Source organism: Aotus nancymaae, unplaced genomic scaffold, assembly GCF_030222135.1.
Source record: "Aotus nancymaae isolate 86718 unplaced genomic scaffold, 86718_ANA_hifiasm-v0.15.2.pri h1tg000018l, whole genome shotgun sequence".
In the NCBI taxonomy this organism is placed as follows: Eukaryota; Metazoa; Chordata; class Mammalia; order Primates; family Aotidae; genus Aotus; species Aotus nancymaae.
In genome coordinates this window covers 13,519,729-13,545,549 of record NW_026988430.1, presented here as the reverse complement: position 1 = coordinate 13,545,549, position 25,821 = coordinate 13,519,729, and the positions used below count along the sequence as shown (strand labels likewise).

At 41.1% G+C, this 25,821-nt stretch overlaps 1 protein-coding gene across 3 annotated transcripts in view; it reads left to right on the top strand.

Annotated features, from left to right (window-relative positions):
- Positions 1 to 25,821, top strand: part of ARHGAP44 (Rho GTPase activating protein 44) — a 203,132-nt gene that overhangs the window by 41,979 nt on the left and 135,332 nt on the right. The window lies entirely within an intron of this gene.

The following is a 25,821-nucleotide window of genomic DNA, read 5'->3' as shown; positions in this document are numbered from 1 at the left end:
AGGCCCTGTTCTTTCTGATGATTGCATTTCAAAGGGTTGGCTTTCAGGTCCTCAAGAAAGCCATTCTTGAATTGTAGGAGATGTATATGCATCTCACAGGGACACAGGAAGGATTCAGCATTGTAAGTCCTTTTTACTAAAGAGTCTAATAAACAGTAGTCAAGGGCCTACAGACAGGTGTTGGCTTGAAAAACAGTAAATTCTTTTGAGTGTTCTCAGGCAAGCACGTTATGAGGGGGTAGAGTCATTCTAGGGATAAGAGTGTGACCTGTAAAAAACTGTTAATGTTTATTAAATCTAACAAACTCAGGGAGGAGGTTGGATGAAACCAATTGTGTTGAGAGTCTTTAGTTCTTATAGACCAAGACTGAAGCCTACGCCAGAAGAGGTCTCTGATTGTAACTGCCCAGGGGGTTCTCCTTGCCCACTGCCCAGAAAGAGCCAATTTACCAAGACAGAGGAATTTCAATAGAGAAACAGTTTAATTCCTGCAGAACCAGCTGAATGGGAGACTGGAGTTTTATTATTACTCAAATCAGTCTCCCCAACATTTATTCAGAAACTGGGGTTTTTAAAGGATAATTTGACAGGTAGGGGGCTAGGGAGTCAGGAGTGTTGCTTGGTCAGTCAGGAGTGTTGATTGAAGCTGTCCTCTTGCACCAGGTTGTTTTCTGGATTGGGGATACAAGGCCAGATGAGCCAGTTTCTTGATCTGGGTGTTGCCAGCTGATCCACTGAGTGCAGGGTCTGAAAAATACCTTAAACACCAATCTTAGATTTTATAATACTAGTATTATTTATAGAAGCAACTGGGGAGGGTAGTGATCCTGTGGCCTCTTGGCTTGATGACTCCTATGCCATAACTTTTAACCTTCTGGCTACTTTGTTTTACAAAGGCAGTCTGGTCTCTAGGCAAGAAGTGGCTTTGTTTTAGGAAAGGACTATTTTCATCTTTCAAAGTTAAACTTTAAACTAAATTCCTCCCACAGTTAGTTCAGCCTATGCCCAGGAATGAACAAGAGTCAACTTGGAGATTAGAAGCAAGATGGAGTTGGTTAGGTCAAAGATCTTTTATTGTCATAATTTTCTCACTATTATAATTTTTGCAAAGTCAGTTTCAAAGGGAGCCTAGCTGGAGTTTGGTCAGGGAGAAAATCTTGGTCACCTCTATTGTTTGTAGAAGGGAAACATTGGAAGTCTGTAAAGATCATTCTGGATTGTCCATGGTTGGTTTCTGAAATACGTTTGTTCCTAGTCATAAAATCACAGATCTCCCTTGTTCTGCTAGATGCTCAACCTGACATGGCCTGACCTTATCCATCCCCCATGATAGCTATCCTCTGTTTCACTCGAGCATCACAGCTTCTGTGCCTAGGCTCAGTACTACTTGAGGGTTCCCCTGTGTGCCTGCTCCATTCCCAGGCTCTGGCAGAGCTAGGGAGAGTGTCCAAGCTAGAACAGCTTAGGGTAGTCTTCATTCTGTTTCTCTGTTTTATAAGAGAGGGCAGTGCCACTGGATGGAAGCAAAGTTTAGGAAAGAAAGGGGACTGAGTAAGAATTACTGAAGATGACTCTGAGTGTCTTTGAATGGTGACCTGTGTCTGTGTAAGGCTTTAGCACTGCATATGAGTTTCATATTGATGGACTTTTTCATGTGTGTCTGTCTGCATTCATCATAGTCCTGATGACATAATAACTTCCATTATACAGCTGGGAAGCTGATACCCAACCAGCTTAAAGTCAGTGCCTCCCTGACTCTCTTGACTCTTTTCTGTGTATTTTGTTTTTGTTTTTTCCTTTTGTATGTTATAGAATTCACATTTCCCGTGGGTGGTGTTGCAGACCTGATTACCTTGAAGAAGGGTGTTTCTGTGATGCCTGATGGGCCCCTTGGATCACCATCTGGTCCTGCTCATCCTCCTCTTTCATTTTTCACTTTTTTGTCTAACCCCCTGGTGATGAAAAGAATCAAACTCTATAAAATATTTAAAGAGATTTATTTTGAGTCAAATATGAGTGACACAGCCCTCAGGAGATCCTGAGAATATGTTTCCAAGGTGGTCAGGCCTCAACTTGGATTTATACATTTTAGGGAGACGTAAAGCATCAATCAATACATGTAAGGTGTACATTGGTTTGGTCTGGAAAGGTGCGACAATTGGAAGCAGGGGCTTCCACGCCATAGGTGGATTCAGAGATTTTCTGAATGACAATTGGTTGAAAAAATTATCAATAGAAAAAAATGTCTGGGTTAATGAAAGGGGTTGTGGAGACCACGGTTTTATCATGCAGATGAAGCCTCCAGGTAGCAGGCTTCAGAGAGAATAGATTGTGAATTTTTATTTCAGACTTAAAGAGGCTGTTCTATCAGTAGCTCCTAAAGGGAGGAGAGTATAATAAGGCATGTTTGGCTCCCTCTTCCCATCATGGCCTGATTTAGTTTTTCAGGTTAACATTGGAATGCCCTTGGCCAAGAAGAGGGGTCCAATTAGATGGTTGGGCGGGGGGCTGGGCTTAGAATTTTATTTGTAGTTTATTCCTCGCTTTTTAAAATTTTAAGCATTTTAACTGTTAGGAGCTGCTCCTCTCTCCCCTCTCCACTGTCCACTCTTCTTGCTCCTGTCACTAAGCCACCAAGTCCTTGCATTTATCTCATTCTTGTGGCTTCTTCCATAGGTCTAACTGACAATATTCTCCTTACTCTGCTGAGCGTATAGATTGGGTTTACATGCTCTGCCTAAGGAATATACCTGTTTTGAATTTCTTAAGTATTGGAAAGCTAGCCATAACACTCAACATTTTTTTTTTTCACTTTAAGCTCTGGGGTACATGTGCAGATCTTGCAGGATTGTTACATAGGTATACACATGCCATGGTATTTTGCTGCCTCCATCCTTCTGTCACCTACGTTAGGTATTTCTCCTAATGTTATCCCTCCCCAATCTCCCCACCCTCTGCTGTCCCTCCCCTAGCTCCCCACCCCCAACAGACCCCAGTGTGTGATGTTCTTCTCCCTGTGTCCATGTGTTCTCATTGTTCAACACCCACCTATGAGTGAGAACATGCAGTGTTTGGTTTTCTGTTCTTGTGTAAGTTTGCTGAGAATGATGGTTTCCAGATTCATCCATGTCCCTGCAAAGGACATGAACTCATCCTTTTTATGGCTGCATAGTATTCCGTGGTATATGTGTCTCACAGTCTATCATTATCCAGTCTATCATGGATGGGCATTTGGGTTCGTTCCGAGTCTTTGCTATTGTAAACAGTGCCACAATGAACATATGTGTGCATATGTCTTTATAATAGAATGATTTATAATCCTTTAGGTATATACCCAGTAATGGGCTTGCTGGGTCAAATGATATTTCTATTTCTATATCCTTGAGCAGTTGCCACACTGTCTTCCACAATGGTTGAACTAATTTACACTCCCACTAATAGTGTAAAAGTGTTCCTATTTCTTCATACCCTCTCCAGCATCTGTTGTCTCCTGATTTTTTTAATGATTGCCATTCTAAGTGGTGTGAGGTGGTATCTCATTGTGGTTTAGATTTGCATTTCTCTAATGACCAGTGATGATGAGTGTTTTTTCATATGGTTTTTGGCCTCATAAATGTCTTCTTTTGAAAAGTGTTCATATTCTTTGCCCACTTTTAGATGGGGTTGTTTATTTTTTTCTTGTATATTTGTTTTAGTTCTTTGTAGTTTCTGGATTTTAGCCCTTCGTCAGATGGGTAGCTTGCAAAAATTTTTTCCCATTCTGTTGGTTGCCAGTTTACACTAAAGATAGTTTCTTTTGTGTTGCAGAGGCTCTTAAGTTTAATTAGATCCCATTCGTCTATTTTGGCTTTTGTTGCCATTGCTTTTGGTGTTTTAGTCATGAAGTCCTTGCCTATGCCTATGTCCTCAATAGTATTGCCTAGGTTTTCTTCTAGGGTTTTTATGGTGTTAGGTCTTATGTTTAAATCTTTAATCCATCTGGAGTTAATTTTTGTATAAGGTGTAGGAAGGGGTCTAGTTTCAGTTTTCTGTACATGGCTAGCCAGTTTTCCCAACATCATTTATTAAATAGGGAATCCTTTCCCCATTGCTTGTTTTTGTCAGGTTTGTCAAAGATCAGATGGTTATAAGTGTGTGGCATTACTTCCGAGGCCTCTGTTCTGTTCCATTGGTCTAGATCTCTGTTTTGATACCAGTACCATGCTGTTTTGATTATTGTAGCCTTGTAGTATAGTTTGAAGTCAGGTAGTGTGATGCCTCCAGCTTTGTTCTTTTTGCTTAGGATTGTCTTGGCTATGTGGGCTTTTTTTGGGTTCCATATGAAGTTTAAGGTGTTTTTTTCCAGTTCCGTGAAAAAGGAGAATGGTAGCTTGATGGAGATAGCATTGAATCTATAAATTATTTTGAGCAGTATGGCCATTTTCACAATATTGATTTTTCCTAACCATGAGCATGGAATGTTTTTCCATCTGTTTGTATCCTCTGTTATTTCCTTGAGCAGTGGTTTGTAGTTCTCCTTGAAGAGTTCTTTCACGTCCTTTGTTAGTTGTATTCCTAGGTATTTTATTCTGTTTGTAGCAATTGCGAATGGGAGTTTGCTCATGATTTGGCTCTGTCTGTTATTGGTGTGTAGAAATGCTTGTGATTTTTGCACATTGATTTTGTATCCTGAGACTTTGCTGAAGTTGCTTATCAGCTTAAAGAGAGTTTGGGCTAAGACAATGGGGTCTTCTAAATATAAAATCATGTTGTCTGCAAATAGAGATAATTTTGACTTCCTCTTTTCCTAATTAATACCCTTTATTTGTTTTTCTTGCCTGATTGCTCTGGCTATAACTTCCAACACTATGTTGAATAGGAATGGTGAGAGAGGGCACCCTTGTCTAGTGCCAGATTTCAAAGGGAATGCTTCCAGTTTTTGCCCATTCAGATGTTGGCTGTGAGTTTGTCATTAATACTTTTTATTATTTTGAGATATGTTCCATTGATACCTCGTTTATTGAGAGTTTTTAGCATAAAGGGCTGTTGAATTTTGTGGAAGGTCTTCTCTGCATCTATTGAGATAATCATGTGGTTTTTGTCTTCTGTTCTGTTTATGTGATGGATTACGTTTATAGATTTGCGTATGTTGAATCAGCCTTGCATCCCAGGGATGAAGCCTACTTGATGGTGATGAATAAGCTTTTTGATGTGCTGTTGCATTTGGTTTGCCAGTGTTTTATTGAAGATTTTTGCTTCGATGTTCATCATGGATATTAGCCTGAAATTTTCTTTTTTAGTTGTGTCTCTGCCAGGTTTTGGTATCAGGATGATGTTGGTCTCATAAAACGAGTTAGGGAGTATTCCCTCTTTTTGTATTTGTAATAGTTTCAGAAGGAATGGTACCAGCTCCTGTTTGTACGTCTGGTAGAATTTGGCTGTGAACCCATCGGGACCTGGGCTTTTTTTGGGTGGTAGGCTATTAATTGCTGCCTCAACTTCAGACCTTGTTATTGGTCTATTCTGGGATTCAACTTCTTCCTGGTTTAGTCTTGGGAGGGTGTAAGTGTCCAGGAATTTATCCATTTCTTCTAGATTTACTGGTTTATGTGCATAGAGTTGTTCGTAATAATCTCTGATGATAGTTTGAATTTCTGAGGAATCGGTGGTGCTATCCCCTTTATCATTTTTTATTGCATCTATTCGATTCTTCTCTCTTTTCTTTTTTATTAATCTGGCTAGTGGTGTATCTATTTTTTTGATCTTTTCAGAAAACCAGCTCCTGCATTTATTGATTTTTTTTGAAGGGTTTTTTGTGTCTCTATTTCTTTCAGTTCTGCTCTGATCTTAGTTATTTCTTGACTTCTGCTAGCTTTTGTATTTGTTTGTTCCTGCTCCTCTAGCTCTTTTAATTGTGACAATAGGGTGTCAATTTTAGATCTTAACACTCAATATCCTATCATTTAGTGACACTGAAATTCAGCAGTGAGCTATGATGGCATCACTGTGTTCTAACCTGGGCAACAGATCAAGACCCTGTCTCAAAGAAAAAAAATCCTGAACAAAAATAAAAACAAAAATTGTGTATTTTGCTTAGTTATTCTACTAGTAAGTGCTTGTTATATCTCCTGCACTGTGTTGGCATTGGGGATAAAAAACATAGTCTCTTTACAGAAATATACTCTTGAATAAAACAACATAAACCAAAAACATGTAAAAACATAGTCCCTTCCCTCATGAAGTTTATTTTCTAGCAATAGTGATTTTCTCAGAAGAGGCATAATATTAGGGTGTTAGAGAATAAGGTGTAGAAATCAGTGGGAAATAGACAATTTGGGCAAACAACACATTTTTTGTTTTCTTTATGATGCTAGCATCTGTTTATTATTAATCATGTAAATGCATGATACATAATTTTATTTTATCCTATAATTGTATCTACCATGTTAGGTTTTAAAAGTATAGCTTATTCTAATCATTGCAAGTTTAATTGCCTTTAATTATTTTGAGGTTTTGGTTGCTAAGGAGACTGAAAGACAACCTTGCTATGAGGGTTTTAAAGGTCCGAAAAACAAAATGCATTTTTAATTCATCTCAGATAATCTTGCATTAGAGAAAGAGAGAGATTCTGTGTGATGTCGAGATAGAAACCCTTTTGCCAGCAGGGTCTGGCCTTTTGACAAGTTTTATTTAGAATGGACATATCAAATCTTGGGGAAAGGTTTTCAACTAGGGTGTAAATGACCAATTGGTGTCAATATGAATTTTGATTGAAAAAAATTCCATTGAGTTGAGGCTTGCCAGTTCCCTCAAGAATAAGAAAAACATGTGTACAGATATGTGCACATGTGTATGCAGGGTATTTTTTAGTCATGTTCAAACAAGATGACTAGTAAGAAATATCAAGTTCTGGGCTTTGATAAAAGGCAGAAGATATAAATCAATACCTAAGGCATTATGATAAAAATTGGTAAATAAAAAGGAAGAAATTAGACTCCTCAGTTCCTGTTTGTCTTCTGTCTTCTGAGAGCAGTAATCTTCTGACTTAGAGAAAATGAGTATTTGTGATTTGGAGTTAATACTCAGATTTTATACGAAAGCGCTCTCTTGTTTTTACCATTGTTACATGGCATGGCCAAATTGCCAAACATTTGCTGATAATTTTATTTTCTAAAATTGAAAAACTTAATTATAAAAAAGATATGACATATAATATACCATCTTAATTTTTTTTGTACAGTTCAATCTTGTTAAGTATATTCACATTGTTGTATAATAGATCTCCAGAACTTTTTCATCTTGCAGCACTGGAACTCTGCGCTCGTTAGTAACTTTCCATTTTTCTCTCCCTCCAGGCCCCAGTAACCATTATTTTACTCTCTGTCTCTGTGAATTTGACTACTTTAGCTACCTCATATCGTTGGAATCGTATAATATTTGCCATTTTGTGTCTGGCCTAGCATTTCACTTAGCATAATATCCTCGAGTTTCATCTATGCTGTCACATGTGGCAGGATTTCCTTCTTTATAAAGGCTGAATAATATTCCCTTGTATGTTTATCCACCTTTTGTTTGTCCATCCATGGAAATCTGGGTTGCTTCCATCTTTTGGCTATTGTGAATAATGCTGCTACGAATGTGGGTGTGCACATCTCTCTTCCAGATCCTGCTTTAAATTCTTTTAGAATTATATATTCCCAGAAGTGGGAATGACTGGCAACTTAAGAACTTGTAGATAAGGACAGAAATGCTTGAAGAGCAGAACCGAGCAAAGTCATGCCAATTTTTTTTTAAGAGTGTAGCAAGTGTGCTCAATTCAAAAGAAAGGTGGAGTGTATTTATTAATACATCAAATACAGTGGACTTCAGACCAAGGAAAATTACAGAGATAAAGACATGGCCGAGCATGGTGGCTCACACCTGTAATCCTAGCACTTTGGGAGGCTGAGGTGGGCAGATCACCAGAGGTCAGGAGTTCGAGACCAGCCTGGCCAACATGGTAGAACCCCATTTCTACTAAAAATACAAAAATTTTCTGGGCATGGTGGCGCATGCCTGTAACCCCAGCTACTCGGGAGGCTAAGACAGGAGAATTGCTTGAACCCAGGAGGCAGAGATTGCAGGGAGCTGAGATCACGCCACTGCCCTCCAGCCTCAGCCTGGATAACAGAGTGAGACTCCGTCCCCACCCCACAAAAAGACATTACATACTGATAAAAGACTCAGGTTACCAGAAAGACACAATAATCCTACATTTTTTATGTACCTGAGAACAGGGCCTCAAAATACTTGAAGAAAAAAGTAACAGAACTGAAGGAACAAGTAGAAAAATCTACAGTTATAGGTGAGGACTTCGACACTCCTCTCTTAGTTATTGATAGAATCAGTTCACAGAAAATTCACAAGGACATAGAAGTGAATAACACCGTAAACCAATTGGATCTAATTGGCATTTATAGAATACCTCATCCAACAATAAGATATACAGAGGATACATGTTCTTTTCTAGTGCTCACAAAAGATTCACAAAGGTTGACCATATTCTCAGTCATTTTAACAGGTTTAAGAATTTGACATGATACAAAGTGTGTTCTCTGACTATAATGGAGTTCAACTAGAAATCTGTAACAGAAAGATAGCTAGGAAACCCTAAATGTTAAGTAATATGAGTAAATAATCCATAGGTCAAAGAGAAAATTTTATGAGAAATTTAAAAGATGTTTTGAATGGAGTGAAAATGAAAATACAACATATCAAAATGTGTGGGGTGCAGCTAATGCTTGGAGGGAATTGAATAGCGTTAAATGCTTACATTAGAAAAGAAGAATGGACACCCCATTTACCCTGATGTGATCATTTCTCGTTGCATGCCTGTATGAGAAAATCTTATGTAACCTCTAAGTGTATGTACTTACTATGTACCTACAACAATTAAAAAGCAAACGAAAAGAGGGTTGATTTTTAACATATAGTTAATCGGCATGCTGGACTCAAATCCCAAGCAAGATGCTAGGACTAATGACTAATGAGTTGACTTGAGGAAATTTAGGGAAGGAAGCAGTGGTCACTAGGAGTTAGCCTGAGAGGAGTAAGATTACATCATGTGAGGGTAACTGCATGTTTAAAAAAAAAAAAAATCAGGCCACTAAACCTATAGATAAGGGCAGGTATTAGAGCTGGTGAATGTGTAAGGCTTTGACGATGGTTAACAGTGACTCGCTGGGAGATACATGGAGAAGTGTGGGATGTATAGTGGAGATGTATTATTAGAATGAGTGAACCTTGGTAAATAATGTTATATATTGGGGACCCCTTTTTGGGTAGGGGTGGGAAATAGTTTATGATACTGTGCTAGGTGGGCCCTGCCTTGTTTACTGATGGTTTGAGTGATAATCAGCATCATAATCTCTTATTTGAAGATGATCAGTGTGCTCCATTGAGAACCCATCCTTGGACTTCTCCAGCATCCTCCCTCTCATGGACCCCTCCGTTTTCCCATCACGCTTGCTGCCTGCATTTGGCTGCTTTTAGTCAATTTCCCTCCCCTCCCATCTCTCTCTGATAATAGGTAACCAGTGGATTACTTTTCTGTTGTTTATTTCCTCATCATTGTAAATATTTAAGTAACATTTTATAAAAGCAATCTGGTCATTTCATCTTATTTAAGAATAATAGCGAACACTCTCCTTGTCATTAAAAATGGTGTGTTTATAGAATTTCCCAAGACCTGAAAAGATTTGTTTCCCTGAAAGAAATGGTGAGAAAAAAAAGTGGGATACATATACATATACATTTGTGTATGTTCACAGTTTTACAGTTTTGTTAAAAATGCCTATGTTTGCATATAAAATATCGGGAAGAAAATGCATCCAAAAGTTAGAAAAAGTTTTGACTATTTCAGATGCTGTTTTTCTTGAGCACTTTCCTGCATGTTCCAAATGGTCAACTTTCTTTTGCAGATTCCTGTATTAGTCTTTGACTACGATTCATTTTCCATGCTAGAAATCAGTGGCTCCAACTTTTAAAAATGTACTAGTGCTCACCATTTTAAAATGAATTGGTCTTATATTCGGTGGCAGTGGAGGGAGTTGGAGGTGAGGTTGACTTGCTGGAAATTTCCCTCTGAATTTGTAATTTGAGTGCAGGAAGATTTGAAAACCTTATTCACCCCTCGCCCATCTCCAATATTCATTTATTTTTTGAGATGGAGTCTTGTCCTGTCACCTAGGCTGGAGTTCAATGGTGCGATCTTGGCTCACTGCAAACTCTGCCTCCCAGGTTCAAGCGATTCTCCTGCCTCTGTCTTCCAAGTAGCCGGGATTACAGATGCCCACCACCACTCCTGGGTTTCACCATGTTGGCCAGGCTAGTCTTGAACTCCTGATGTCAAGTGTATCTGCCCAGTCCAATTTTAAAAAGGAGCTTTACTCATACCAAGTTTGTTACCTGATTTCATGTCCACCAAACCCTCTTTGTGTTCTCTGAGAATTTTACTTAATGGAGTAACAGCAGCAAAAAGATCCATTGCTAGACTGTTTATTCATTAGTTAAAGCTGGCACAGAAGTGAAAGGAAGATTGGCTGTTTGTCATGGTCTGTTCCCAGAGTATCTTATGTCTTCCCAGGGGTTTATCTTTAGAAGGTGGTGCTCTTCCTATCTCAGAATCGAGGACAGTGGTCCTGCCCCTTTGTGGCATGTGCCTCTTAGTGTCCCTTACTCTTCCAAGGGATGCCTCTTTAACCTGGGCTCTGCTATCTCCTCGGTTACCCTGTGGGTCCTTCACCATATCCTGTGAACTTTATTGGTAGAAATGAACTCTAATTTGTTTAAAATTATCTCTTCTTGAATTACTACAAATAGCAGTTCATTCTTAAGAAAATGAAGTACCATAGTGTAATACATTCTTTCAACTGATGAGACTTGGTCTCAGATACCCTGTAGTATTTCCATGTCTGAACTTGCTGGGAATTATTTGTAGATTCTTGGCTGGATTACATTCTGCTTCAGAGTTTTTCAAATCAGATGAGTGGAAATCTGCAAAGATTTAGTAGAGATATTTCACCAGTGACCCTAGGCTTCAAGTGTTTTTGTTGTTGTTGTTAAACTGTGAAGAGTTCAGTACTTTAAGTTGCGAGGATATTCATTTCTTCTTCTTTTATTTTATTTTATTTTTTTTTTAGATGGCGTCTTGCTCTGTTGCCAGGCTGGAGTGCAGTGGCGCAATCTCGGCTCACTGTAACCTCCGCCTCCTGGGTTCAAGCGATTCTTCTGCCTCAGCCTCCCAAGTAGCTGGGACCACAGGTGCATGCCAGCATGCCCGGTTAATTTTTGTATTTTTAGTAGAGGCAGGGTTTCACCATGTTGGCCAGGATAATCTCGATCTCTTGACCTCATGATCAGCCCGCTTCTGCCTCCCAAAGTGCTGGGATTACAGACTGAGCCACCGCACCTGGCCTGAGGATATTCATTTCTATTTTCCTTCAGGCTCCACTTCTCTTTGCAAATTATACCTTGTCTTCATGCCGATCGCATTTATTTTCAAATATAGTTAAGAGATTAACCCAGGAATAAAACAAGTCAAGCACCGATACTTACAGATGAATAATGTTGGTTTTGTTCTGTGACCCAAAGACTGAACTAAAAAGGGAAAGAAATAACCGTCATCCACACTTATTTTCTTAGTTGTAAAAGTTTCAGATGCAGCCCCTTCCATCTCAGCACACCTCTCTCAACCTTTATTGTTTTTTAGTGAAACACCAGCATACATTTTGCCTATTGCCGTTTGCGGTGGCTATATGTGTTAAAACTTGGTTTCTTAATTAATCTTTTATGGTTTAGATTTTCAGCAGAGATTTTTTTCTGTCATCAGGAAGATAAACTTGTTTAATTCCGTATCCCCAATAGTATGTATTGATCTGTTTAAATAAACTCTGTGCAATCTGATGCGAATACCGCCTCCCCGCATTGTTTCAGTCTGGGAGCCTGTTTGTGGTTAGGCAGTTTATTGAGGTCAAAACATCTGTAGGACTATGCTGCTAGGTTTGTCATAATGCTTCCACCATGTCTCGGTTTTACTTTAATCTTAGATTTAAAAGGAATGGTACGGTATGGTACCCAGGATGCTGACCTAGGGAGCCACAGTCAAATAAACCACTTTAGTTTGCCACTAGTTGGCCACTGTCCTAAACTCAGTATTTTAGTTGTCCCCCAATTTCTTGGGATTCAACTTGTATCCCAGGTCACCTCTCCCTCTTCCAGTAGGAACACCCAGTGTCTAGCCTGGGAGAGCGAAGTGGGGTGACTGAGGAGAGGTATTGGGATGGTTCATTGGGGCCGAGGAGGCAGAGAAGAGGTGCAGTTCCTGGGGGAGCAGCCTAGGACTCCCACTCAGCATCACTATGAAGAGGACTGCAGGTTTCACCTGCTCAAGGCGTCACACGTAAGGAGTGGAGATTCATATCACAGAGGTAATTAACCCAAGACGGCTCCAGGAGACAAGTACATTCTGGTATCCTGGTCAGATCTGGAAACTTCAGGAGAGAACCCTAGCTACACAACTCCCCGCCAATGACCGCAATACAAACACGCCATTCTGTTTGTGCGCAGTGGTACCCTGACCTGACCCAGCTCAGGAGTTCTCAGGGGTCGGTTCCCCGTCCTGCAGGACTCGGACCTCGGCCTTGTTCCCTCATAGTGTGTGTGTGTGGGTGATTAATGTGCCCAGGAGTGTGCCCGAGGGACGTCTGAGCAGGTGAAAGCAGCAAGGGTGGGAAAGCCCCTTGCGGTGGAACTCTTCACATATATAATAACCTTAAGAGAGTTTTACTTGAGGAAGGTGCCTTTTCCAGTTTGCACAGAGGCACATCCTGGGCCAACAGCAGCCTGTACACAGGAAAGCACAACTTGGTGTAAATATGCCATGGAGGAAATTCACCTCAAGATTGAGAGCCCAGAACTCGGAAATGGATTACCAAGAATCAAACAAAACTAAATTGATAGCCACATTCGCTGAGAACTAGGCTTAGATTTAGTCCCTTCATTCTAGTCTGACTCTGTCATAAGTATTGAGAGCCTCTGTTCAATTCTGAATCTTGGAGGGTCTACGGAAGATTGCCAGCTGAAGAAACTCTTCTGAACACCCTCCTATCCCCCATCCTCCTCTTCTTTGAGTCATTCTGTCCTATTACCCAGTGTTATGGTCTTCATAGCATTTGTCATTTTATGACATTCTGTGCGTTCATTTACTTAAAAAAAAATCATCTCTTTCTTTGTCTTAGAACCTAAACCCATGAAGACAAGGACTTTACCTGTCTTGCTTCTCATTTTATTCTCTGTACCTCTAAGTCTTTGCACATAGTAGGCTCTTGGTTTTTATTAACAAAATTGGTTCATGCTTCATCTAACCCACTGAATTGCAGGACATTTATCCATACCTGGGAAGGCTGGAATTAATTGAGTATCCCTCCATTTGTCACATTTTAATTAATACTGTAACTGTATTAACAACCGCCTTTGGCAGATGTTTGCAACACACACACACACACACACTGTAACTCAGTAAATCCACAGAAGCTGTCCCTTCAGTTCAGCAATCAGTGGAATACTTTCTGGGTAAACTATGAAGCTCGCCCCTGTATGTTGTGTAAGATCTGAGGTTCCATTGGTGATAGGAAATACACATAAGACAGGGTTCCAGTATTAAAAAAATCTATTTAGGAAAACATGTCTAAAAATAGGTTAGTGAGAACTTTGACCTTGTTTTTAAACTCTGTTTTTTACCCTGTTATTAGGAGGTGATATGGTCAGAAGGGTGGTTTCCAGGAAAAAAAATCAGCTGGCATTTAAATATAATCGGGGGCTTCAGTAATAAAATGTAGACTGTGATCCACTTAGGAATTAAAATCTAGTAAAGGTTTCTGTCAATGTTTATCAACGATTTTAAATTGGAAACAAATTCATAATCATGTTAACTTTTTTTTTTTAACAGTGTAAATTTAAAGTATAAGCATTGCCAGGTGCGGTGGCTCATGCCTGCAATCCCAGCACTTTGGGAGGCTGAGGCGGGCAGATCACGAGGTCAGGAGATGGAGATCAGCCTGGCCAACACGGTGAAACCTCATCTCTACTAAAAAAATTAAAAAATTAGCTGAGGGTAGTGGCTTATGCCTTTAATCACAGCTACTCAGGAGGCTAAGGCAGGAGAATCACTTGAACCAGAGTCAGAGGTTGCGGTGAGCTGAGATGGCACCACTGCACCCCAGCCTGGGTAACAGAGTGAGACTTTGTCTCAAAAATAATAAAAATAATAAAGTATAAGCATTTCCCCAACGCTGGATCTCCCAGGCGCCCTGTGCCACAGGCAACCCCTACCTATTAACAGTTAAAATGGATGCTCAGCTGTGCAGATATCTCTCTCTGTGTGTGTGTGTGTGTGTGTGCGCGCGCGCCCTCTTCCTTCTTGAAAAACAGGAGCACATGCTGTACATACTTATGCTTCTGTACATAAATGTATTTATTAGCCCATTTAGGTATATTGTGCTTTTTTAAATGACTGTGTAGTATTTCATTACACTGATACATTGCAATGTATCTAACCATTCCCCTATAGAAAAACATTTTATACTGAATACATAATTTGAGATTAGATAAACATCTGTCAAAGAAGTAGGAATGACAATTACTTTCACAGTGCTTTTTGTTATCTTGAAAACCTAAGACATCTTCAAATGCCAGGACATCTCTCATGATGTCAATCATGAAGGTAAATATATGAGTGAAAAGCAGAATGAATGAAAAACAGGATCACAGACTATTACAGTTACTTTAACTGTGGAATCCTTTATTGTTTATTGAGTTCCTTTAGGCAGTTGAATTTCATTTCGTGTGCACAGCAATCATGTTGACTTGTGCTGCAAAATAGTTTTAAATCATTTCTTATGCAGAGGAAAACTTGTGGTGCTGGAGTGGAGCTTAGAATTCTCTATTATGGTGTTTTTAGGCCATTTAACGTTATCCCACTAATGTAACACAGTACAGACAGTGTTGTTGAAATGGCAGCTTGGGTTAACTGTGTTTCCACCTCTTCTGAATTACATCCTTTTTAACTGTCATTAGCTCAGCATAATGTAGCATAAATTGATTTTCCTAATTTGATAGGTTAAGTTCTTTAAAATAATAATTAGGGATAGCAGTATGGGCCGATTTGCTACCAAATGTGTTTTGCAGATGCTGATTGGGCCACACGTGATTGGCAAGTGGAGGAACCACGTCTGTACAAAGTGGAGGTTGCGTTGTTTCAGTTTCCCCAGTATGTTAACGCTTTATCTTACCAAGTAACTGGAGCTGAATGAAAATGAAACTAATATAGCTGAACTCATGAGGTATGGGGGAATAAGCTACCATTTATGATGCTTGGTCTTGGAGGTTCTTGCGGTGGGAGAGATTCAGGGAGAGGGTTCTCCTTGATCTTTGTGCATTTTGTTCTCACCTCCATAACTTCGTCGCCTCAACCCTCCCCTACACCTTCCTTCCAGCTACTGTCACTCTTTTTATTTTAATTGCATTTTAGGTTTTGGGGTACATGTGAAGAACATGTAAGATGGTTGCATAGGTACACATATGGTAGTGTGGTTTGCTGCCTTCCTCCCCATCATCTATATCTGGCATTTCTCCCCATGTTATCCCTCCCCAACTCCCCGGCCCCCGCTGTCCCTCCTCAGTTTCCCCCCCACAGACCCCAGTGTGTGATACTGCCCTCCCTGTGTCCATGTGTTCTCATTGTTCAACACTCGCCTATGAGTGAGAACATGTGGTGTTTGATTTTCTGTTCTTGTGTCAGTTTGCTGAGATGATGGTTTCCAGGTTCATCCATGTCCCTACAAAGGACATGAACTCATCGTTTTTGATGGCTGCATAGTATTCCATGGTGTGTATGTGCCACATTTTCCCTGTCCAGTCTATCATCGATGGGCATTTGGGTTGGTTCCAGGTCTTTGCTATTGTAAACAGTGCTGCAGTGAACATTCGTGTGCATGTGTCCTTATAATAGAACGATTTATAATCCTTTGGATATATACCCAGTAATGGGATTGCTGGGTCAAATGGAATTTCTATTTCTAGATCTTTGAGGAATTGCCACACTGTCTTCCACTACTGTTACTCTTTTTAAAGGTTAAGACCCAGTTTAACTCTTATTTTTCAAAAAGTAAATTAGGTTTTCTGTGGCTTTGCAACTGTGCTCATGTCTTTATTAGAATTGCTATTGCTTGCATTAATGCTAACAACATTGTATAGGCTTGCCCCAACCCTGTCTTTCTCATGAGGCTTGTTATTCATGAGTTTTGTTATTATGAGTGTGCACTTTTGTCTAATCTGTCACTTTTCAGGAAAACACATATCTTATTGGAGCAGAGGTGTTTCTATTCTGTAGATAGTGTTGAGGTGCTCAAACAACTGGACAAGTGTTACTTAGAATGTGACGTTGAACAGAGACAAATATGACTGTTTCTTGTTACTACTTTCCATGAGTGGAATGGAAAATGTGAGAACTCGTATTCAACTAATTTGATGAAGTATAGCATAGAATCTTTCTGTTAAATATTAATAATATGTTTGAATCGAAGAGTGGAAGTGCCTTTTTTTTTTCCCAAAAAAAAATGTCATCTCTCCTGGGATCTCCTTTACTGCCTTTTCGGGTATAGATAGATGTTCAGACTTTAAGATGATCTGTTAATTCTGCAAGATAACACCATGTGCCGCCTCAAACCACATTGTCAGCACAGACCCACACATTTCTCACTTTTTGTTAAGTTTGTTGATTGGGTATGAAACATGAGTATCCTTGAAGTATTCCTGCTAATATATTTTTCCTGTAATTCATGCCAAAACCTGTGATTTTTTAAAGTCAGAAAATACTTCTGGAAATGTGTTACCAAATTCTCTGTTAATGATTGTGTAGCTCTCGGCCAGGTGCTTCTACACCTCTGAAATCCCTCATTGGCTTCATCGTCTTTACTAGACTCAGCTCCTTGAGTGCAGAGACTCTTTTTGGGCAGTAGCATACATTCCTAGAAGAAGCTAAATACATGTTTATCAAGAGAAATGTTGACTAGATTCTAGCATTCAGATCCTAGCCCACAAAAGAGCATTCAAATTTCTAGACGCAGAGACCATTCAAAATGTATCTGCTATGTTATAATGAGAATGAGTTTTTTTCTAGGGTTCGCATGTCAGAGATCTTAACCTGAGGTAGGGGTGTGTGTGTGTGTGTGTGTGTGTGTGTGTGTGTGTGTGCACAGATTTTTCATATTCTGTATAAGGCTCTTTTTAGAGTCTATGAAAAGCGCTGGGTGAAGCCAACATTTAACCTGTCCCTGTTCCTCTTCCTCTGTTCTATTCATCACCCACCTTTCCAGCCTGACACTGTACCAATCTATGAGTTTGTGTCTGGTATTTTTAATGCTTGACACTCTTTACATGTGTTTGTAAGCTTGGCTGGGCTTGTTCATCTGAATCTGGTTTTCTGTTTCTGGTTTGAATTGTGGTTGCTCCCTGGAACCAGATCTCTCTGCTTCTGACGTTAGTGCAGTAACTTAGTCTTTCCATCCTATTGTTGTCCTTTTTTTTTCTGCTATCTGGCTTTAGTGTTTTGACCTTGGATGTGTCTGACCCCAAAGCGTCCTGCTCTTGCTAATCAGTAATCATCGCCCAACTTAGTTCTTAACAGATTCCGATAATAACGTTTAACAGCAGCCACAAATTATTGGCTTTCTAAAATTCTAATTTTTGGGGGAGTCCCAAAATAGGATGGCATGTGTTATAAAAAAAATAGGTAGCATTTTCTCATTTATAACTTTACTTTCTTTTTTCAGTTAAAAAGAAATGCTGGATGACTGAGCATGGCATGGTTGTCCAGGAAGTGTTCGTTTGAGTGAGTGATTCTGGGATGATTCAGTCTGTTTGTCATTGAAATGCTCATTTAATCCAAGACTGAGAAATAGCCATAAAAGAGCATTCAGATTTTCCTTATGCTTCACTTTAAGGGCAGCAGATTCACTCTGCGGCCTGCTAGGTTGGAAGATGATAAGCATTGCCAAAGTTGAATGTCAACTGACATGCAAAGACTTGTCAAAGGATATAGCTCAAGTATACCTAGAAGATGATCAAATATTGGAGCCAAGGAAGCCCAGAGAATATTTTCCAGCCAGCTCCATTTAATAGACAAGGATGCGAAGGTGTAGACTGATGAAGGATGTTGCTTAGGATTCAACCCACAGCTGGGTGATAGGGACCTGGGGCCAAGTCAGACTTTCGTAGTCACAAAATGGTGTATAGCCAGTTGCTTTTCACTGCCTTTTTTTTATGTTTGTTTGTTTATTTGAGATGGAGTCTCGCCCTGTTGCCAGGCTGGAGGGCAGTGGCACGATCTCGGTTCACTGCAACCTCTGCCTCGAGGGTCAGGTGATTCTTTTGCCTCAGCCTTGGGAGTAGCTGGGACTACAGGCGTGCGCCACCACGCCCAGCTAATTTTTGTATTTTTAGTAGAGACAGGGTTTCACCATGTTGGTCAGGATGGTCTCGATCTCTTGACCTCATGATCTGCCCACCTCGGGCTCCCAAAGTGCTGGGATTATAAGCGTGAGCCACTGGGCCCGGCCCTTCACTGCCTTTCTTTATGCATTAATAGGACCTCATTTTATAATCAACAAGGGGACAAAGAACAGAACACCATTTTTTTTTTTTAGAAATTGCAGTTGCCTTACTCAGTTTCATTGGCTCATAAGGGATCCTTTGCTTTCTTGTGTACAGTGAGTGAGACTGGGTAGTCCCCGAGCCCACATGTCCATGGGCAGGGGTCAGGGGGATGTCAAGGGCTTTCTCTTGCTCTGGCAAAGTTCACTTCTCCACTGGTCTCCACAACACCATGGGGTGGAGTGGAGAGAGGGCCTAGGGGCTCCAGAAAGAATCTCACCCTCCTTTTTCCATCCCCTTGACACCAGCACTCACAGTCTGATCTCCCCCTGATGTTCACCTGGAGACACCAGGATTGATCCTCATCTACCTGGGTGCATGTAGACTGCGAAGACTCGTGCCCCAAAAGCTTAACAAGCACAGAGGTCTTGTGTTTGCTGCTGTGCCCTGAGGGCCTAGATCGGTTCCTGGTACATAGCAGGTGCTCAGTAAGTGTTTGGTGAATGAATGAACAAGCATCTGGCTGAGGATAGAAGCTTCTTGGAATCACTGAGCATCATGCATATAACAGGCAGTCGAGGACCTACAAGAACATCGTAGACCTGGATTGTACTTCCCACGTCGACTTGGAACAGGGTGTCGGCTTTTGGGAGTCATTTCTGCTGTCTTCATTGGTAAAATGAGAGTGGGATGATATGATCTGCAGAGTCCGTTTCAGCTTTAAATTTATGGTTCTGTGCTCCTCAAGCATCAACATAATGTGACTCAGAATAGCTTTGTCAGCATCAGAAGTGGCAGTGTTTATTCCCCGGGTCCTGCCTGTCAGCCACGTGGCCTGCCCACGTAAAGGCTGGCACCTCCGCCATGGCCTCTCCCCGCATCTCCCACACGCAGTTGGCCCGATCTCTGTCCGTTGGAATTAGCTTGAGTTGGATATAATAGGAACATCCCAAATTGCAGAGCTGTAAACCAAATAGAAGTCTTGGGAAAAAAAACAGAGGCTTATTTTTCATTTATTTGGAGAAGAAGTCTAAAAGGTAGGAAGGCTGTGCTTGCCGTGGGGGGACCCACTTTCATCACACCCTCCTTCTCCCTCACTGCTCCATGACACACAGGCCATTGTCTTTACTTTTTAAATAGGAGAAGGAAGAGGCTGTGCTCCACTCCCCCCACTGAAGAAGACTTTCCAGAAATCAAGTTGTGCCCACTTCTGTGTTCATCTCATTGGCCCAAAATAGAGACTGTGGCCATATCTGAGTCGAAAGGAGGCCAGGGAATATCATCATTTGGTGAAATGTTAGCGTGCCCTGCTGAAAATCAGTTGGTGTGAAAATGAACTTGTCCTGTTGATTTCCTTGTACTGTCTTCATTTCGTTCTGGGGTGAAGGGTTTAGAAAGGAACTGGGCTCTGCCTCGAGTGTTCTTGGAGCCGTTTGAGTGGATGAGGCTGAAATGACCCACGTGTTCACTGTCTGGGTGCAAAGCTTGCCTGCAAGTCTATCTGAACCCGGGAATTTGTTTTGCTTTATCTTAGGGGAGGGTGGTTTTGTGCAGGAGAGATTTTAAATGCTGATAAAACACATTTCACCACTAAACCTTCACTTTTGAATTTTTTTTTTTGTCAGTTTGAGCAATTTGTATGTTTCTAGAAATTTAAACCAAAAAACTCTGTGTTTTCACTTCCAGTATTTGATTTGTCATTTGTGCCTTTGCTTGTTTTTTTCTTAATTAGTTTTCCCAGGGGTTTGCCTATTTGATGTCTTTTTGAAGAACCTCTATTAGTTTTCATCAATTCCCTCTATTGCTTATATCTTTTGTATTTATATGAAAACATACATATGTATATATAAATGCCTTTTTTTTTTTTTTGAGTCAGTCTTGCTCTGTCACCAGGCTGGAGTGTAGTGGCGTGATCTCAGCTTACTGCAAGCTCCACCTCCTGGGTGTTCAAACAATTCCCCTGCCCTGCTTCAGCCTCCCAAGTAGCTGGGACTACAGGCTCGCACCACGGTGCCTGGCTAATTTTTTGTATTTTAGTAGAGACAGGGTTTCTCCATGTTGGCCAGGATGGTCTTGATCTCTTGACCAAGTGATCTGTCCACCTCGACCTCCCAAATTGCTGGGATTACAGGCATGAGTCACCACGGCTGGCCTATAATTGCCTTTTATATATACATATATTTCTTATTTTCTATGCTGTTTGGTTTGTTTGCTGTGTTTTTTAAAAAAAAACTTGTTTTTTGAGGGAGAGATTAGTATAGATCGCATGGTCAGGTGGATTTTTTTTTTTTTTTGAGACAGAGTCTTCTGTTGCCAGGCGCCCAGGCGCCAGGCACCAGGCTAGAGTGCAGTGGCACGATCTTGGCTCACAGTCAGGTGGATTTTTTAAAGAGGAACGTAAGTGTGTAGTACACAGAGCAAGATATTCTAAGTGTGAGGCACGGTATTTGTAATAGGGTTCTCTAGAAAGACAGGACTAAAATGATAGAATGAAAAGTATATATGAAAGGGGGTTTATGAGGGAGTATCAGCTCACATGATCACAAGGTGAAGTCCCACAACAGGCTGTCTGCAAGCTGAGGAGCAAGGAAGCCAGTCTGAGTCCCCAAACCTCAAAAGTAGGGAAGCCGACAGTAGAGCCTCAGTCTGTGGCCAAAGGCAGCAGAGCCCCTGGCAAACCACCGGTGTAGGTCCAAGAGTCCAAAAGCTGAAGAACTTAGAGTCTGATGTTCGAGGACAGGAAGCTTCCAGCACAGGAGAAGGATGGAGGCCAGAAGACTCAGCAAATGGCACTCAATATTAACCATCACAGCATTTCAGTTAGTAAGTATGTTGAGGCATCATCTACGTTCATAGCATATTAAGCTCTGAAGGACCAAAACGTGTCATGAAATGCCTAAGTCCCGGGGCCCCCGATCTGCAGAAGAAGGTGGGGACAAAACATGAACTGCTAGAGTGGAGTAGAGAAAACAAAAAATAGAATGAATGAACATCGAGAAAGCAGAGGCGAATCATTTGCAAGAAAAGTTTGGCAATCACAGAGGACAGAAAGGTAAATGTGAGGATAGAAAGAATGAGGGAGCTGGAGGCATTGGGGCAGGAGCAAGGCATCCTGTGGGAAACGGCTTTTATCCCTGACCCTCAGCCCTTCGTGTCAGCCAGATGTTCTAAATTACCCAAATCCACTGTAGATGAAATTCCCAAAGACATGGCAAAGTGAACTCGCATTTTCTCTGTTATTAAGGCGGCTTTTGTTGCATGGCTGCGAGCCTGTTCTACACACCTGCTTTGCCACCTTCACTTCCGGCCAGTTTCTGATTTCCACTTCAGCTGCAGGAGCATTCCGTCTCCTGCTCTTCCCTTTCCCTTCTTCCTCATGGACTCTTCGCCTACCTCTGCCTGCCTTCTAATCTTCCTCTTGTCACAGTTCTGTTTCCATGTGTTCTGGCCCTAGCGCATCCCATTCCCGCTGACCTAATTTCTCACTTTATTTCCTATGAATTCCTTCTCAGCTGTAGCAGGCATGCCTCAGTCTCCCCAAGGCAGGGGCTGCCTTGTGGCTTGGCAGAACAAAAGGCAGGTGGGAAGGAGGCTGGATTTAGAAACAAGTGCTGTGTGTCCTGGTGGCGATGAGCAGGCTTGCAGGAGCCCTTCCCAGATGACCTCAGTCCAGATGGAGATGGCACAGGAGGGTGCAGGAAGAAAACCGCGGTTTCAAACAGCTTCTGCAGGCACGGCAAACAGGGAGAATGAGCACTGTTAGCTACTTATGAGCAGGGATGGCATAAAGTCGGCTTGTATTGAGAGTGGTCTGATCTGCTGTGGTCTTTTTTCCCCAAAGCATACCATACCCCGAACCAAGTTACAGTGCTATCATATAGAGAGAGTTTCTAACCGGTTTCTCCCCATTTGACAATATTATGACAGATATGCAGAAAGATAAATGTATAAGATGTTGATGGATACATCCTTTACAGTAGTGAAACACTGGAAACAAATATCTATCCATTAGAGAAGGTAAAAGGAAGGATGATACCATTAGTGGTTTCTGACACAACTAATAAAGAAAGTGAGGTGGTTGAGTGTGGTGGCTCACGCCTGTAATCCCAGCACTTTGGGAGGCAGGCAGATTGTGAGGTCAGGAGTTTGAGACCACTCTGGCCAACATAGTGAAACCCTGTCTCTACTAAAAATATAGAAATTAGCAGGGCATGGTGGCGGGCACCTGTAGTCCCCGCTACTTGGGAGGCTGAGACAGGAGAATCACTTGAACCTGGGAGGCGGAGGTTGCGGTGAGCTGAGATTGCGCCATTACACTCCATCCTGGGCAACAAGAGTGAAACTCTGTCTCAAAAAAAAAAAAAAAAGAAAGGGAAGTGGTGGACCTACATGTAGGTACATAAAAAGATCTCTGAGACATCCTCTAAGGAAGACATCAGGTCACAGAGCAGTACAGAGAGCATGAACCCGTTATGCCAGAAAGAAACAGTGTCTCTATGTCCACATATGTCTGTAATAGATATATAGAGAAAGGACAAGGAAGGGGAGACTTTAGGGATTATTTTAGGGGACAGGTCTTCAGCAGTGGAAGACCATCTTGCATGTTGAATGGGTAAAAGAAATCTGCTCCACTGGGAGCAGTGGCTTATGCCTGTAATCCTAGCACTTTGGGAGGCCCAGGCAGGCAGATCATGAGGTCAGGAGTTCGAGAGCAGCCTGACCAACATGGTGAAACCCTGTCTCTACTAAAAATACAAAAATTAGCCAGGCATGGTGGCGCACACCTGTAATCCCAGCTACTCAGGAGGCTGAGAAAGGAGACTCGCTCGAACCCGAGAGGTGGAGGTTGCAGTGAGCCGAGATCACGCCATTGCACTCAAGCTTGGGTGACAGAGTGAGACTCTGTCTCAAAAAAAAAAAAAAGAAATCTGCTGAGCATTGTTCTTTCATATTTCTCCTTGAGCTTTATAAACCCTGCCAGAGGAAGATCTCTGAGGCCAGGAGTTCAAGACCAACCTAGGCAACATAGTGAAACCCCCATCTCTAAAGATAAAAATAAATAAATAAATACACCCTACAATGAGCCTTTGCGAAGATAAATTAGTCCTTTGTGCATAAATTGCAAATATTTTCTTCCAGTCTATCATTTGTCATTTATTATTATGTCATTTATCCTGTGGCAATGTAAGATAATTATGTCAGGAAATCTTTCTTTTTTTTTCATTACAATTTCTAAATTTAGAGTCCTACTTGAGAAGGCCTTTCTCATCATAAGATTCTACATTATCTTCATTTTCTTCCCCTAATTTTTTTCAGCATTTTTTTTTTACAACTAATTTAATTTATTTCATAGTTGTTTTTCTGGGTGGTCACAGTAATGGAGCATATCCAAATGGATATCCAATTGCTCCAGAACCATTTATTGAACAACCAATGGATCCAATTTTGTGTATTCCAAATTCCCATACTTGTTTGGACTGCTTATTAAAATTTGTCTAAAATTGAGTGTCTGTCGACAGAAGCCCAATTAAGTGATCCATTAATGTTGAAGATTTGAGAAACACTTGTGTGATAAAGCATCTAGCAGAGTCCTGGCACTAGATGGAGGCTGCTATTGTAACACAGAAACAAAAATAGCAGAGAGAGTGTGGGTATAAGGCTTTGAAATGCACTGGACAGGGTGTGTGTATAAAAACGTCATGCTTGCGGTAGAGCTATGGGTAAGGCCCTGGATTGCAGAAGGCAAAACAACACAAACCCCTCAAACTGCCTTAAGAAAAGGTAAGCTTCTTATAAGGACTCAGCAGTAGGCATGCTTAGTGATGCAACTCCCTAATGATAGCCAGGACCCCTGCAATGGGAGATGAACCACCATTGGGAGCCAAGGCTTCTCCATAACTGAGAGGCGACATCTCCTATGTTATTCTGTCTTTCTGTCCTCACCACTTGTTTTCCTGTAGATTTTTCTGTGGATGGTCTGTTGAAGCCACTGGCCCTTACAGGTCTAGCCCCACTAACTGTCCTCTCCTATTTTAAAATCCTAGGGGAATCTAGTAAATCGTACATCCTCCCCTGTTCAATCAGCTCTGGCTGAAGGGATGGGAGTTGTCACATTGTCTATGGGGTGGGTGCTTCCAGAGGTTTTAGCGCAGGTGAATCTCAAGTCCGTTGAGCATGGCAGATAAATACCCTTCTTCTCTGCTTCCCTGCAGGTAGGCTGAGCACAATCATTTTCTACTATTTTTTAAAAAGTAGTAGTATGACTATGTGCAGGAAAATATTGGAAGTTGGCTCTAGGCAATTGTGGAATAAGGGACGTTTATTTTTGTATTCCTGTCCTCACTGTCTTTCCCCATAGAAGTTTTTATTTGGAAGGCACTTTGGGGATTGCCTGCATTTCTGAACTTTTGAAAGGCTGTTTTAACGTACAGGTTATGACAGTGACCTCTGAGGTCAGACTGGGTTCCTAATCTGCTTCTCCAAGCTTTGTGACCTTGGGCAAGTTTTGTAAGCTTGCTAAAACCTCAATTTCCCCATCAATAATATGATGTTATTAATAGTCCTGACCTCGGGGGTTGTTGTGAAAGTTAAATGAATGTCGAGCTTTAACAATCTGATGCTTAGTGGAAGCTTCATGTTTGTTTTGGTGCTTTCTAATGAATAAAGACCCTGCTCGTGATAATGCATTCTTGTTACTCTTTCTGTATATCCCTGTCCTTTACCACACTTTGAGATTTACTCTCTGTAGTTTTTATTCTGAAAATAATATGTCATTAGAAGTATAATGAGTATACTTTTTTCAAGCAAAATTTCTCTCTTCCTACCTCTTGCCACATTTTATATATATAAAAACTGCCTCAGCACTTTAAACCTCAATGACATGTTGCTAATTAACGCAAAACCATTAATCATAGTACAGACCTCTGTTCCAAGTCCCAGGCAATCCACTTTCTTCTGCTTCTCCTGGGTGCTTGTTCATGTGCAAGGATCTGGTTAAATCCTTCCTGCTTAGGCCGAAGTGGCTGATGAAAAATTATAGCTCATTTTCTGTTGCTATAACTGAATACCACAGACTGGGTAACTTATAAAGAATAAACAGGGTAATTTATAAGGAATAGAGGTTGATTTAGCTCTTGGTTCTGGAGGCTGAGA